General features: G+C 37.0%; 1 protein-coding gene across 2 annotated transcripts in view; it reads left to right on the top strand.

The window, feature by feature from the left end:
• Positions 1–4,720: 4,720 nt before the first annotated feature.
• Positions 4,721–13,745, top strand: part of arhgap5 (Rho GTPase activating protein 5) — a 66,865-nt gene continuing 57,840 nt past the window's right edge. The window contains exon 1 of one of the 2 annotated variants that reach the window (XM_088087334.1): positions 4,721–5,033. The gene's annotated coding sequence lies outside the window, so the exon portion shown is untranslated. The remainder of the gene's footprint in view (positions 5,034–13,745) is intronic. The other variant, XM_088087335.1, reaches the window with a different exon arrangement.

The following is a 13,745-nucleotide window of genomic DNA, read 5'->3' on the forward strand; positions in this document are numbered from 1 at the left end:
GCAGGGGTTCAACTGATGACTGTTTTCATTAATGGATAATTTATACTTTTTTTTGTGAATGAAAAATGATAATTGCAATTTCACAAAGCCCAAGTTCACATTTTAGCAATCAGATGTATTTGGATACTTGATCATTTATAGAGTATTTGTAGCATTTCAACATCTTATTAATTGAGATTCCACAATTCGAATGTTTCACTTTGTCTGTAGATGTTCATCTGTAGAGTATATGTGACAATTTACCACATATTCTCAGAATAATTTAGTTAAGGCAAAGGTGACGCAGATATATTTATGTAGCACATTCATACCCAAAGGCAACCCAAAGTTCTTTACAGATTAGTGAAGTCAAAGTTTGTTGTAGGTTGATCCCTCAAAGGGCTGTAAAAACAGTCGTTTCAATTCAATTTCAATTTGATCTACAAAATCCAATATCACAAATCACAGTTAGCCTCGGCTTTACAACACACCGCATCCCTCTGTCCTTAGATCCTCACAACGGAGGGTGCAAACTATTCACCCAATATATCCTGCATAGGTGAGTGGCTTTAATAAACCCCTAGAAAAACCGTTAAAAATAAAGGATTGACTGCTTAACAGACTGAATTGACTGAAAACAGGCTTAAAAGAAGAAAGCAGCATGGAGGTCAGTGAAAATGTTTGCTTCAAAGGCTGCAGGCAGCAAGGAGAAATATTGCCAAAAAAAAAGAAATCGACAGTTTGAGAAACACAGCTTCAGAGCTCAGACAAGGAGCATGACCTGCTGGTGAGAATTTCATGTACCGAAATGTATTTTACCTCGCTAAAGCAGCATGTTAGCTTGATATAAATCAGACAGCCCAGGAGTATTAAAGCAAAATTTCTTTTGCAAGTCAAGGCAAGTATTATGCATTGTGCTCAAGTGTCGTTAGCCAGCTTCAGCTAGTGGATCATGTCATCCATCTTCACTGTACAGTCTATAGATATAAACATAGGTAAAGAAAACATGATTCAGTTTATCCCCTTAAATCCTACACACTGGACCTTTAAAAATGTGCTTAAATGACTTATTGATTATGGAAATCATTTGCAATTTCCACTCAAAGAATAATTGATTAACTGGCCAACTATTTTCAGCGCTGGTATACAGAATGATTTTTAATGAAAGGGCACAGATATAGCCATCTTCTGCTTCTACATTTCTGGACATGCCCCCTTAATTGTCCCCCCGCTACATGTCCACAAATTGGTCTCCGTTGCTCCTCCTCTGATGGATTTGTCCCAGTGGGATTATTACATCATTGCTGCAAAAAAGCGACTTCAGACAGAAAGAGGCTCTCACTTTTTAATTCTGACACTAATTGAACCCAAACACACACCTTTTAATCATTGTTATTTTAGATCAGAAACATTTTCTGATATTAGACTTGAGTGAAGCAGCTGGATATATTTAGACGTGGCGTCTGCTCGTTATCCAGAGAAAGAAGAACAAACCAAACTAAACTAAAGGAGACAGAGCATCTCCAATCAAAATGATTTTTTTCCCACAGATTTTGACTGTTTTGGAGATTTTTCTCTGGGAGAAGAGCTGCTATTTTAGGGATCTCTACATTTTCAGTCTCACGCTATATGTGTCTTTTAATTTCAGCGTGTACTAGGGATAATTTTAGATTTTCTGACCCATCCCCGCTGAGTGTGTTCCCTCTTATCTGGGTGAGTGGAGTCTTTCTGAGCTCTGAGGCTCATTAACAAGGCATTGCACTCAGGGGAATCCAGAGGAACCAGCAGCCCATATTGATCCCAAACCCAGAACAACTGAAATATAAATGAAGGATTTTCACTGAGGACTCCTTTGTGCACTCACGGCCCACCGTTGTCCAACCCCGGCTGCAGTGTCTTTTCATTACTGTCAATATTGTGATGCAACGTTCCAGAAATGTTGTTTTAACATACTTATTAAGGGGAAAAAGAAAACAAAGGAGATTACCAAAACTGGAATAGATTAATTTCCTGATAGACTGATTTACTATTTATTTTGGCTCTCTATACAACAAAAGTAGGACAAACACAGCAGCAGCTAAGGCGACTCTATGATGATCACACACACTGAACCTGCATTCCCACGATTAGCAAATTTGCTTTTTTTTTTGTCATTTGCAGGAACAGTATACATAATTAAACAATTTTCACTGGAAAAAAATCCCCAATATAATTACATCACAGAGAGAGTGACAGAGCAAGAGAGGGAGATTTTAATTTGTATTTAGATGCTTTGGCAACGCGGCTCATCTAACATTCATGCCAATAAAGAGGATTATTGGAACGAAGAAAGAGACACAAAAGCAGAAAGAGACACACATTATATATTTATGTAAGCAGGATGAGAGAGACAGTTACACAATGAGAAAACACATATCGTCGACACAAAACACAAATCTTTTAACCCTCAACAAGCCACAGTAAACTTACATATGAGTGATGTAATACCTGATATTTTGGGCTACTTGCATGAATATTAGTGATACTGCATGTTGGTCATATAAAGATTGTAGGTTTTTTTTGTCTTGTGTTAAGTGGTCACACTTTTTACCATAAGCAGATTTTAATATATTTTCTTAATCTTGTATTTTGGCAGCACAAATGTTTCTTAAAGCTGCAAGTAGAGATGAAACAACTGCCCGATAAGTCGATTAGCTGTTTGATGAAAAACCAATGCTCATTATCAAAAAATGAAAATAAAAATAAAATAAATAATTATAATAACAATAATAAATAAAAAAGACTGAAAATGTTTTTTGCAGCTATCCAGTAATACTTATATTTATTCATATTTATTAATATTCATTTGCAATGTTACATTTATATTGCTTTTATTTTTGCTTAAACTTAGAATCTATTGTTTTATTTCATTGTATTTATTTGCTTCTACTACTTTTAGACTCTGGTGTCCTAATTATATTTAAGGGGTTTCGTTTCCTCTCACCTTCATGTTTTTGAATGACAATAATCTTTCTTAAAACTTGAATCTTGAATCTACAACACATCCGCTTCACTGTCACTCATACACAAGAACCCGAGGTGTCTGAACTCCTTCAGTTGGTGCAGCAACCCACCCTCAGCCCACAAGGAGCAAACCACCATTTTCAAGCAGAGAACCATCGTCTCGGACTGGAGGCGTCGACTCTCATCCCGACAGCTTCACACTCTGCTCGGCTGCAAACCACCCAAGTGCATGCTGGAGGTCACGGTCTGATGAAGCCAACAGAACCACATCATCTGCAAAAAGCAGAGAAGTCACTCTGAGATTCCTCCCTGCCTGCCCATCGAGCTCCCGTTCATTATGATCACATACAGAAGAAAGGACATGCACGACCCTCTGAAAACGTGCTTGACTTCTTGCGGACAACACACACACACAGCTCTCAGTCTGGTTACATAAGGAAGTGATGGCTTGCAGTGGCTCTGGTACCCCCACACTCCTGCATTACCCTCCACAAGACGACCGTGAGGGACACACTGTAAGCCTTTTCCAAGTCAACAAACCACACAGACTGGATTGGCAAGCTCCCCAGCTGGCACTGGATGTTAATATGACGTCAGAATGATGTTGGACTCACACATTGGACAGACTTTTTATTTTCTATTTTTATTCTTAAATTTATTTTTATTAGAGTTGTTCCCCTGACACACCCATCACAAACTCAGGTGTGCAGAAATTATTTTTTTCTTATTTTTTTCTGTATGCAACAACAAAGCACATTACTGAAATGGTGAATTTAACTAACTAAATTTAAGATTAATCAAGTTACCTGATTAATTACGAATATATACAAAATGCACAGAGAGTGGGGGTAAATAGTAATAGCTTTTTTTTGCCCTGATGCCCCCTTGTGGTTTATTCTGGATCTTATTTTAGCAAAAAGCAATTTGATAACATGAATTATGTCTGTTAACTTGCCAAGGGCAGGACTATGTTGTTGTTGTTGTTATTTTGTGGTCATTTTTTATTTTTTTAAATAAAAAAACATAATAAAATTACTGTATATGTGTTTTTTAAAATGTATTTACAATTTTAAATAATAATGATAATGACACGACTTTACATATATTGCTACATTGTTTTTTTATTTGCATTTTTAAATAAATAAAAAACACTACTTCTACTAATAATGTTAAAATGACGTTACATATACTGCCACATATTATTTTTAATTAAAAATATTTTTGAATGAATAAAAGTACAACAACTACTACTACTAAGAACACCAACAATAACAACTACTTCTACTGCTACTACTACTAACAACAACAACTAATAATAATATAATAATAATAATAACCACAATAATAATATTAATATTAAATAATAATCAATTCACATACAATGCTACATGTTTTTAGAAAACGTTTAAATAATAAAAGTACTACAACTTCTACTACTACAATAAAACAATTATATATATAGAAACACACACGTAGCTTTTTATTTACATTTTAATTGATTAAAAAACTGTAATACTACCACTAATGAAGTGACCTGACCTTATATGTGATGCCACATTAAAAACAGACACATAAACATTAAGACAAATTTGATACAATAAATTTGAATTTACAATGAATGGCATATAATAGAAATATGAGAAAAAAAGTGAAGATGAAGAGAGAGGGAGAGAAGGAGAGAGAGAGAGGCTGAATGGAAAAGGTAGAGCGACATAGACACAGAGTGGAGGAGCGCAGGAGAGAGAGAGTCGCCATTACTGCCTGGCAGTGCTGCTGAGAGGGGAGGGAGCAGAGAGGAGCAGAGAGGAGCAGGTTTCGGCTTACAGCGCATACCACACTAACAACACCGAAATACACCAAAAATACAGGCGGACTGGCCGTCCGGAACTTCACAAGACTTCCCCGTCAACTGAGCCCAACTCGGGATCTGGTCGGAGGACACTAACGGCGGCAGATTGTGGATTGTAAAAAGGAGTTTTTTGCCTCGTAATGTGGGAATGCTTTCTCCTCTTTTCCGTGGTATGTGGATCTGGGAGCGACCATGTTATTAGGTGGGTAGGGGAATGTATCTGGACTGGGATTGGGGACTTCATTAGCTTTGCTAGCACTCTTTTCTGTTAGCTAAACCTGGCCCTTAAATTGCGGTATTCCTTGTTCAGAGGAGCGGGGATGGTGATCGGAGTCCGGGCTGTGAAACTGGACCCGGGGTGCGATTTTAAACCGCTTTCTTCCCAACGTTAGCCTGGTGTTGCTAACGCTAGCCTGCTAACTATCCCTCACCCCCTTTTGGCATGCGAGGCTAACAGCTCGGCTAATGTTAAGCTAATACGGATTGGAAATGTGTGTTTTTTTGCCTCCTGGAGTATCAGGGCCAAGCCAGGCCGAGCCGGGTTTCACGTCCTGTGTCCCCTGGAGGATTTAATAACCGCCGTATCAAATCCGGTGGTTGCTTATGTTAGCCACGGTGCATTGACGCATTAACATTAAGGACTATTGGTTTTAATTTGAGCTTAACTAACTCATTAACCGTGACGGTAACTCCCATTACTCACTCTCATCCCCTGGTTGAACCCTTTTTAGACATAGTTTGATGTTTTACATCAGAGGTCCCCAACTGGTCCAGCTTCTGGGTCCAGATTTCTCCTTAGTCATGAGTTCAATGTCCGCACATAAGAGAAATGAGCACTTATTCAGTTTTATTTGTCAAAATGTAAATGACACATGGGCTTAAAACGGAATGAAATAAAACATACTGCAAGAATAAAGTGCATTTAGTTAAAAGCAGGGGCGTTTGTAGGATTTGATGACATGGGGGCTTAGCCCGGACCTGTGTAGGACAAAATCACAGGTTTAGAAACCATGTTTTCTTTAAAAAATAAGTAAATAATTAAAATATATATACGTTGATTTGTTTTCCATTCAGGCTAGTTAATTTTTAGAAAAAAATAGATTATTTAAAAAAAACTTTAGTTTTTATTCTTCAAAGTTTCTGGTGATTTTTCTTTTTCATTAAAGCTCTAAAATTTGTGCTGATTTTTAAAGAAAAACTACCTGAAGGTTGGTTTTATTTAAAAAGTTTTGGTGTTTTTTTCTACTTTAAACATTGTTTGGCGATTTTTTCTTTTATATTTTTTGATTTTTTTCCCTTTTTTATTTTTGGTGATTTCAAAAACTTTTGGCAATTTTCTTTTCTTTACAACTATTTGGTGCTATTTTTAAAAAATATTTCTTGCAATTCGTTTTTTTTTCTTTAAAATTTGTGGTGATTTTAATTAAAATGTATGATTTATTTTTCTTTAAAAATATATATTTTTTTATATAAAAGTTTCTATTGATTTTTTTTCTTTAAAACTTTTGGCAATAATTTTCTTTTCCTTAAAACTTTTTGGTAATCTTTTTTTTGTCTATAAGATTTTCTGGTGATTTTTCAAGAAAACATGCCTTCCAAACCTGACGACCCACCAAAATAAAAATTGCTGAAATTATGCTATTTATTACAACCAGAAAATGTAAAAAGAAAACCACTGTTTTACGTGATATCCACCCCTCTCAATGGGTTTCCTTTTAACATAAAAAATGGCTTCAAATTGAAAATTATTATGCAAAATTCTCATAAACACCCGGTACTGACATCCAAGTTCAGAGCATCTCTGGCCAGCTCTTATCCCTCATTTTCTGAGTTAATTTAGAAGTTGCCGGTTGCCAGCTTTTACAATGTTAATGTTCTGCTAATCGCTAACACTAGCATCAAGGATGGGTGGATGGAAGGTCAGATCGAGTGCCACTGGTTCGTAAGATTGAATTTTCCGTCATTAACCAGGGTGTTTCCAAATGTCTCGGCTGTGGTGAGAAGTTGTAACCACTCTTTGTCATTTGCAGCTTAATAACTCTTTATTCAGTGTGCAGCAGCAGCAGCAGGCAGTCAGGTCAGCGTTGGTTTGTCCTGCTGCAGCTCTGCATGCCATTTGCATAGACTCGGACTGCTGCAGCTCCCTGTGCCCTTTACCCAAACTCTTGTTAAAGGGATAGTCAGGCTTTTTTAATGAGGCATCCTGGTGTTTTTTCTCCAGCTCTTTGCAGTCCTCTCAGCAGAAAACATAATATCTATTTACGTATTTCTGGGTTTCAGAGACTGTTACGAGTGGGCCTGTTGTTGATTCTGCTATCATCTTATTTTAGCGTCTACGAGGTCTGCGTGAATGGTTTGATTGGACTCTGTGTTCATCATTATCATCACAGTCAGTCTGTTTAAGGTTTTTTTTATCAGCCGTTTCTCCTAAATGTGTTTAGAGCAAAGCTGTTAATAATATTGAGCTGGATATTACTCAGCTGTCATGCTGGGAATTTTCTGATGGTAGCAAATGTTGTTTGGAAATGTTACTCTAGTGCATAAATGTGGCTGCTGTTCCCCATGGGCATAACATTTCCTATCCAGATAATGTGAAAGAGAATATTTAGCGTTTTTCCCCTTGGGCTAGGGCTGGACAATATAGAGAAAATCAAATATCAAGATATTTCTGATGTCTAATAAAATAATTCAGTATTGATATTGCTTTAATATTTTAGGGTTGACTGTTGGTGCTTTCACAGAATATTTACACATATTGTGCAGGGTTTAATTTAAATTAATTTTTTCACTTGCAAACTACTCACTAGGGTTGCAAATTGTAAGCACTTTCCTTAATTGATTAATTGGTAAAATTTACAAACCATTCATCAATTAATCTTTACAATATAATAAAATGCAAAAACAATGCAATTAATTAAACAACCAATTAATCGACCAATTAATGGGTATCATCCCTACTACTCACCTTAAGTTAATTTTTACTCGGTCCTATCAAATTGTATTTTTTTTAGCACTTATCAATTAACAACAAAGACTGAGGTTAATTGTCAGGTTTAATCTTTGAATAAATTAAAAAATGATCCTGTGTATACGCCATCCTCTTAAACTTGCGACAAACTGCACAGTTCATACTTAGCATGTCAGTCACATCCTCTTAACACCATCCACCTAAACTCCTGTTTCCGTGAAAATTTAAACATTCGCCTACGATTCAGCTCCTAAACTTTGCCTTTACCTGAGCCTGATAGGTAGTGTGCATGTGCATCTCTCCACAGAGATGAGGAGGAAGCGAGATGGCTCACTCTTAAGCTGCTTCCATCATCAGCTCCAGAAAAAATGATGCACGGCGGTTTTATTTTTTACCACTTGATTTATTTTTATTATTTATTATTTTTGACCACCTGATTGGACCAGTGAGTGGCTAGATTTACTTGTCCAACATGTCATCTTACTTGCCCCGGGCAATCAGGCAGTCCTTATTGTTGAGCCCTGATGTGGAAATAATGATTAAGTGGGTGAAGGCAAAAAATGTAACATCTAGAACAGTCTGGTAAGTTCAGAAAATGACATCACTTTACTGTAAGGCAGTCTATTAAGAAGTATTTCACTGATATAAAAAGGGTCCTCCCATAAAACGAGGCCAATGCAAATAATGCAAATCCAGACAAATGCATATACTTTGAAACTGGTGTTACATGACCAGAGAAAACAGAGAAACAGGACTCTTTTGCTCCATAGGGAGAAAACTACCAGAATGCATTAAACAGTAAGCTAAAACATGTTTCTTAAAGCTTTTGAGGCGAGAAATATGCAACTCAGTAACAGAATCTTGGTTTCTATTTGATCAGCACTATTTAATTTTACCATTTGATCTCCATTTTTTTAGGCCTCTGTTTCACTCTGCAGGAAGCTGCGTGGCGCTACTGCAACCACCTCCTGTTTAGTAACTTTCGCTAATAGGGTGCTAAAATATGTTTCTGGAAAGATTTTTGTAGATAAATAAGCAATGCAGTGACATTATTCTGAAAAAATATTCAATCAGTACTTCCTAGTTTTATCGTTTAATTGGATTTCAGTCCGAGTTTTAGAGACGGAGAGAAGGGCGGGTAAGTCTCTTGATAGGCTTTATACTCATTGTATGCGTGTTTGTGGAGGCGAGGTTGGCGAGCAATACGAACATTTGAAAGCACAACCTGTAGCTCGAGCAAGATCCCAGAGAGCCAGCGAAACTCATCCAAATGACATAAAATACTTATTGTAGAGGAGTTTCGCCATTGGGGGAGAAGGGATATCTAGGCACTGATTAGACGGAGGGAGGTTTACGATAGATCAGTTTCACATACTACCCAAACTGTTTTGATACAAAGCTGGTGGAAAATCTGAGAAATATACCTTAAGACAATACTTACTATATCCAAAATCTAAAATGACATCAAAGGTCATATCTCATATTTCCCTGACCAGCTCGATACTCTTGACAAACAGGTGTAACTTTTTGCAGATCAGAATCAGAAACTTTATTGAAATTGTGTTTTGTTAGAGTCGCTCTAATGCCAGCTTAGAGAATAATCGCATGTAGAAATAAGTTCAAGCACATGTATATAAAAATATAAATGTAACAATAGAAATACAGTAATAGTAAACAGTTAGTACAATATGTAAATATTTTGAAAAATAAAGTATGTAAGTGAGTGAGACTATAAATGTAAAAAAATACAGTAATAGACAATTAACACTAATATGTGAACATTTATACAATGTATAAAACTAATATGTAAGTTCAAAATAGAAAAAATATACAATGACAATGCTACAATGAACAATACATAAGTAAGAATAACAATAGGAATTTATACAGTAAGAATAATGTTAAATATAGCCTACGTTCAAGATTTGCAAAAATATATTGCACATTTGAATAATTGCACGTAGGATTGCTGTCGTTAAAATATTGCACCAAATATTGCCGTTGAGATGGTGATATAGAGAATTATTGCACCTTAAAACCCCCATTGCACATTTGAAGAATAATAAATCAATTACGGAATTTTAATTGTAGATTTGTGCATTAAGTCCCAGTGCCAGTCTTTGGCATTTGTACCAGCAACCTTTGCTCTGAGTGACGGCTGGGTTGATCGCGTCAGTTGGCCCATAAACTGTTCTTACATCATCGACACCTCGGGAAGGGAAGTCAGATGAGTGATGCTCGACTTGCAGGTCTGGACTTGACTGCAGAGGAGGGTGATATGTTTGTTTTGGGTTTTTTGGTCTAAAGAAGCTTTGTGCTTTAAAACTTCCCAAGTTCTTTTTAAAGGGAATAATTTCCCAAGAAGCAGCAGCCCGGTGCCCTTCACATAGTTTTGAATTCAAGTCATGATGTAATCAAAGCTTTGTTTTATCTGGCAGCAACAAAGATGTTCGGTTGAGAAATAGCACAGCGAACCCAAAGTGAAGAACAGTGAGAATATAAAGAAAATGTCACCACAACGTCTCATTATAGCAGAATTATTCACATACCACTGATCATAAGATCACGTCTTATTACTTGAAGCGGGATACATTTTGAGAGTAACATTTCAGAAAGTTTTTGTAGTTTCTGGTTATATTTTATTGCTTTGTATGAGTTCTTCTGATGATGAAGTAGCTGACATTTAAAACCGCATTACGCAACTCTGTGTGCTAGCAGCTGAAAAATGGCAGAGACAGGTAATGGTGAGTACCCAGAAATCCTGTGAGGCGGGGTCATCCCTGGCTAGTCAGTCATGATTTACACTAAGAGGACAGAGGACTGTAATGTTTGCTAAGTTTTGATTAATCTCTTCCTGTTGGAGGAGAGTTGTCTGTACACAGGATCAGAGATTCTTTTGGGGGAAAACATAATAAGTCGGTGGCGCCTCATTTAAAGTCGATGGGACCTTGTTCTCTGTTGGAGCCTTGCTTTGTTATTGAGGCTGAAAAAAACAAAGTTTATTTTTACCTAAAAATCCAACTGGGTGCAGCTTTGAAGGGTCTACCATCCTTGGCAGTGTGTTCTGCTGTTTTAGGCTTAACAGCATTTAGTCATCTCTAAAACCAGCTTGCCAAGTGATACCTTAATCCCCCCTGCAGTCGCTCAGTGGATAGACTAATCATGATGCACAAGGCTACTTTTAGCTATTACTGCAGCATGAATGCAGATAATGTTTAAGTAAACCACAATGAACTTTGGCAGTAATAAAATGTTTTTAGTTTCATCTTAACTGATTTTTTTTATTGTAAATTTAGTTTTTATTAATGGTCAAATATAAACTGTATATAAGTAAAAAAAAAAGAAAAAGTTAAAACATGAAGTGAAATTTTGGTTTGTGACTAAAGGTTATATATTGATTAAAGTGTAATAAAAAATAGTTGGCACTGAAACAGAAATTTGACTTAAAAGGTTAAACACGGTTCCCACAGTTATAAAATCTGGAAAAGTCATGAAAATTCAGTTACATTTTCCAGGCCTTTTCCAGGAACATTTGTGGATAACTCTCCAGGTATTTCCACGCATAACTTAATTTTGCATTGATATGTGACATGGTTTTGTTCACCATCATGTTCGTTTCTTCGTTTTCACCCTGTTTTATGTCTCTCCCTTCATGTACGCCAGCAAGCTGAAGATAAGTTGGAATTTGATATATGTGAAAAACACTGGGCAAGTCTTACAAAAGGTTTTACAAACCTAAAAAAATAACTAAGTGGAAAAAAATGGTGTATCAACTTAATAATAAATCAGCCTTTTACTTGAATGTTAATTTTGTCCTTGGCCAAAGAAATATTTTGCTTGACATCAAATCAGATGTTAAGGTTTTAACCAAATCATAAATATTATTTGAGGAAAAATGTATGAATGTAGCTGTAACATTTTTTTTAGGCAGTCCAAAATAGTATTTTTTCTGTGTAACAAAGTCACAAGCTCCATTCAGGTGTTCACAGTACGCAGCTTACGGGATAGCACTGCCACTGTTCCTCTCTTCATACATGTCAACATTTATCCACGAGTGTTGTGCTGACAGCAGAGTGAATATAGACTTTGATATTGGCCAATGAAAATGCAAAGCAGATGTTTGGATTTGGGTGGCTGATCTGCTCAAACACTGTGGTTTGGACAGGAATCAGGGGAGGAATGTAGGGCTGTAATAATCAGTTGGTTAGCCGATCAACAGGAAATTAATAGATTTCAGTTAGAATTGCTGGTTTTAATCTATTGCCAAGTGATGATTCCAAATTTTTCCCAGTTGCAGTGTCACTAATGAGAAGCGTGGTTCTTTTTAACTATTTAATATCGTAAAAAACAATATTTCAGAGGGCTTTCACTGCTGGTTGGAAAGCAATATGTAGACATCACTTGGATTTTCCTAATTTGTAATGGCCATTTTTCGCCATTTTAAAGTTAACAATAACTCACTGATCAGTCAGCAATACTTTGCTTGCAGGCAATAGTGTCACCTCTTGTATGTGCACATGTGTAGTGCTTCACCTGCTGTTCATAAGCTCAGTTTCACTTCTTCCTGGCTGCCTGCTGCAGACAGGTGTGGTGCATGTAGCAGCATAGAAACTATTGTAGGGGCTAGATTTGTAAACCGGACAGACCTGCTTGTCCGTTTGCTTTCTGACATCATCTTATGCCCTGGGTGTGTTTGAGGGACAAGGAGCTCCTGGTTAGATGCGCTCAAATTATAGATCAGCTGACTCAACATTTAAGTCACATTTCCTGCAGGTATTTGTTCCCCTAGTTTATCTTTAGGTTAGTGTATAATCTTGCAAATTAGAAAATAGGATGTTGACCTCTTTCACATGTTTAGATAATTGAATTTAATGAGTAACATCCATGTGTTCTCCCTGTTTTGGACTTCTGATTAAATTTACAGACATGTTGCTTGCTCCTTAAGGTTGCTGTAGTTCCGAAGAACTCACAAAAGTCTCATTTCCTGGCACAAAACCCCCACTTCAGGTGACATCATCACCTTGGCCTCTATAAACAGTCAGGGGAAACCTCATCGCCTCGTCTCAGTGGACCGAATTCCTACTTTGGTGCAGTTTCTCAGGCTCAGCATGCCGTCGTGCTGCAGCTAGCGGTTCCAGCTCACGCAGGCAAATTCACTGGCTGATTGCCATCGTTCTGTAAAACACAACAATGACTGCAATTCTCTCTGCAGTTATCAGTTATCAGCCTCCAGATAGGTCACGGAACGGTTCAGGCTTATTTGACTGTGGCAATTCCAGATAATAATGATAGAAAGGTTGCCTGGACATTATTATTTTCTACAGTCTTTAGTTGTTGAATACTGGTATTATTAGGAGAGAAACAATTTACTTCACCTTGTTGTTAATGTTGAACAGATAAGGTGCAAGCAGCAAAGTAATTTCATCCCACAGATGATCACGACTGCCAATTCGGATTAATAATCGTAACCAGAATGTAAGGAAAAATACATCACGAGAATGACAGGCAAAATAATCAGGATTATACGTTTAGCCCTAATCATGCAGCCGTAGGTTTTGCCGATGATGATAACAAATCTGTGAACTGATTTATTTCCTCTGTTTCATTCTCACAGCGAAGCAAATCATTTCTAGGTCAGTGGCTGTCAAAGGGCTGGAGTTGCATGCCATTTTTATCCTGCCTCGGCACAAATTGGTTGAAAGCACTTCTTTTTCTCTGCGAGGGGAAAAGTGACATTGCTGAGCACGGCCCATGATTGAATTACTCTCCCATACTCTTATATAAGTTGTGCTGTCACAGTTTTGTTTTTTGTCTTCTCAAAAGTCCATTTTGATATTGTAGTTTGAAAAACAAATTTTCCCCTGGGTTTTCAAAAATGCAGGAGGCTTTTTCATCACATTTTCATGTTGTTAACCTATAATGGCAGTGTTTTAAGACCAGCGCATT

This window comes from Plectropomus leopardus, chromosome 14, assembly GCF_026936395.1.
Source record: "Plectropomus leopardus strain MGB_pleo_1.0 chromosome 14, ASM2693639v1, whole genome shotgun sequence".
Lineage (NCBI taxonomy): Eukaryota > Metazoa > Chordata > Actinopteri > Perciformes > Serranidae > Plectropomus > Plectropomus leopardus.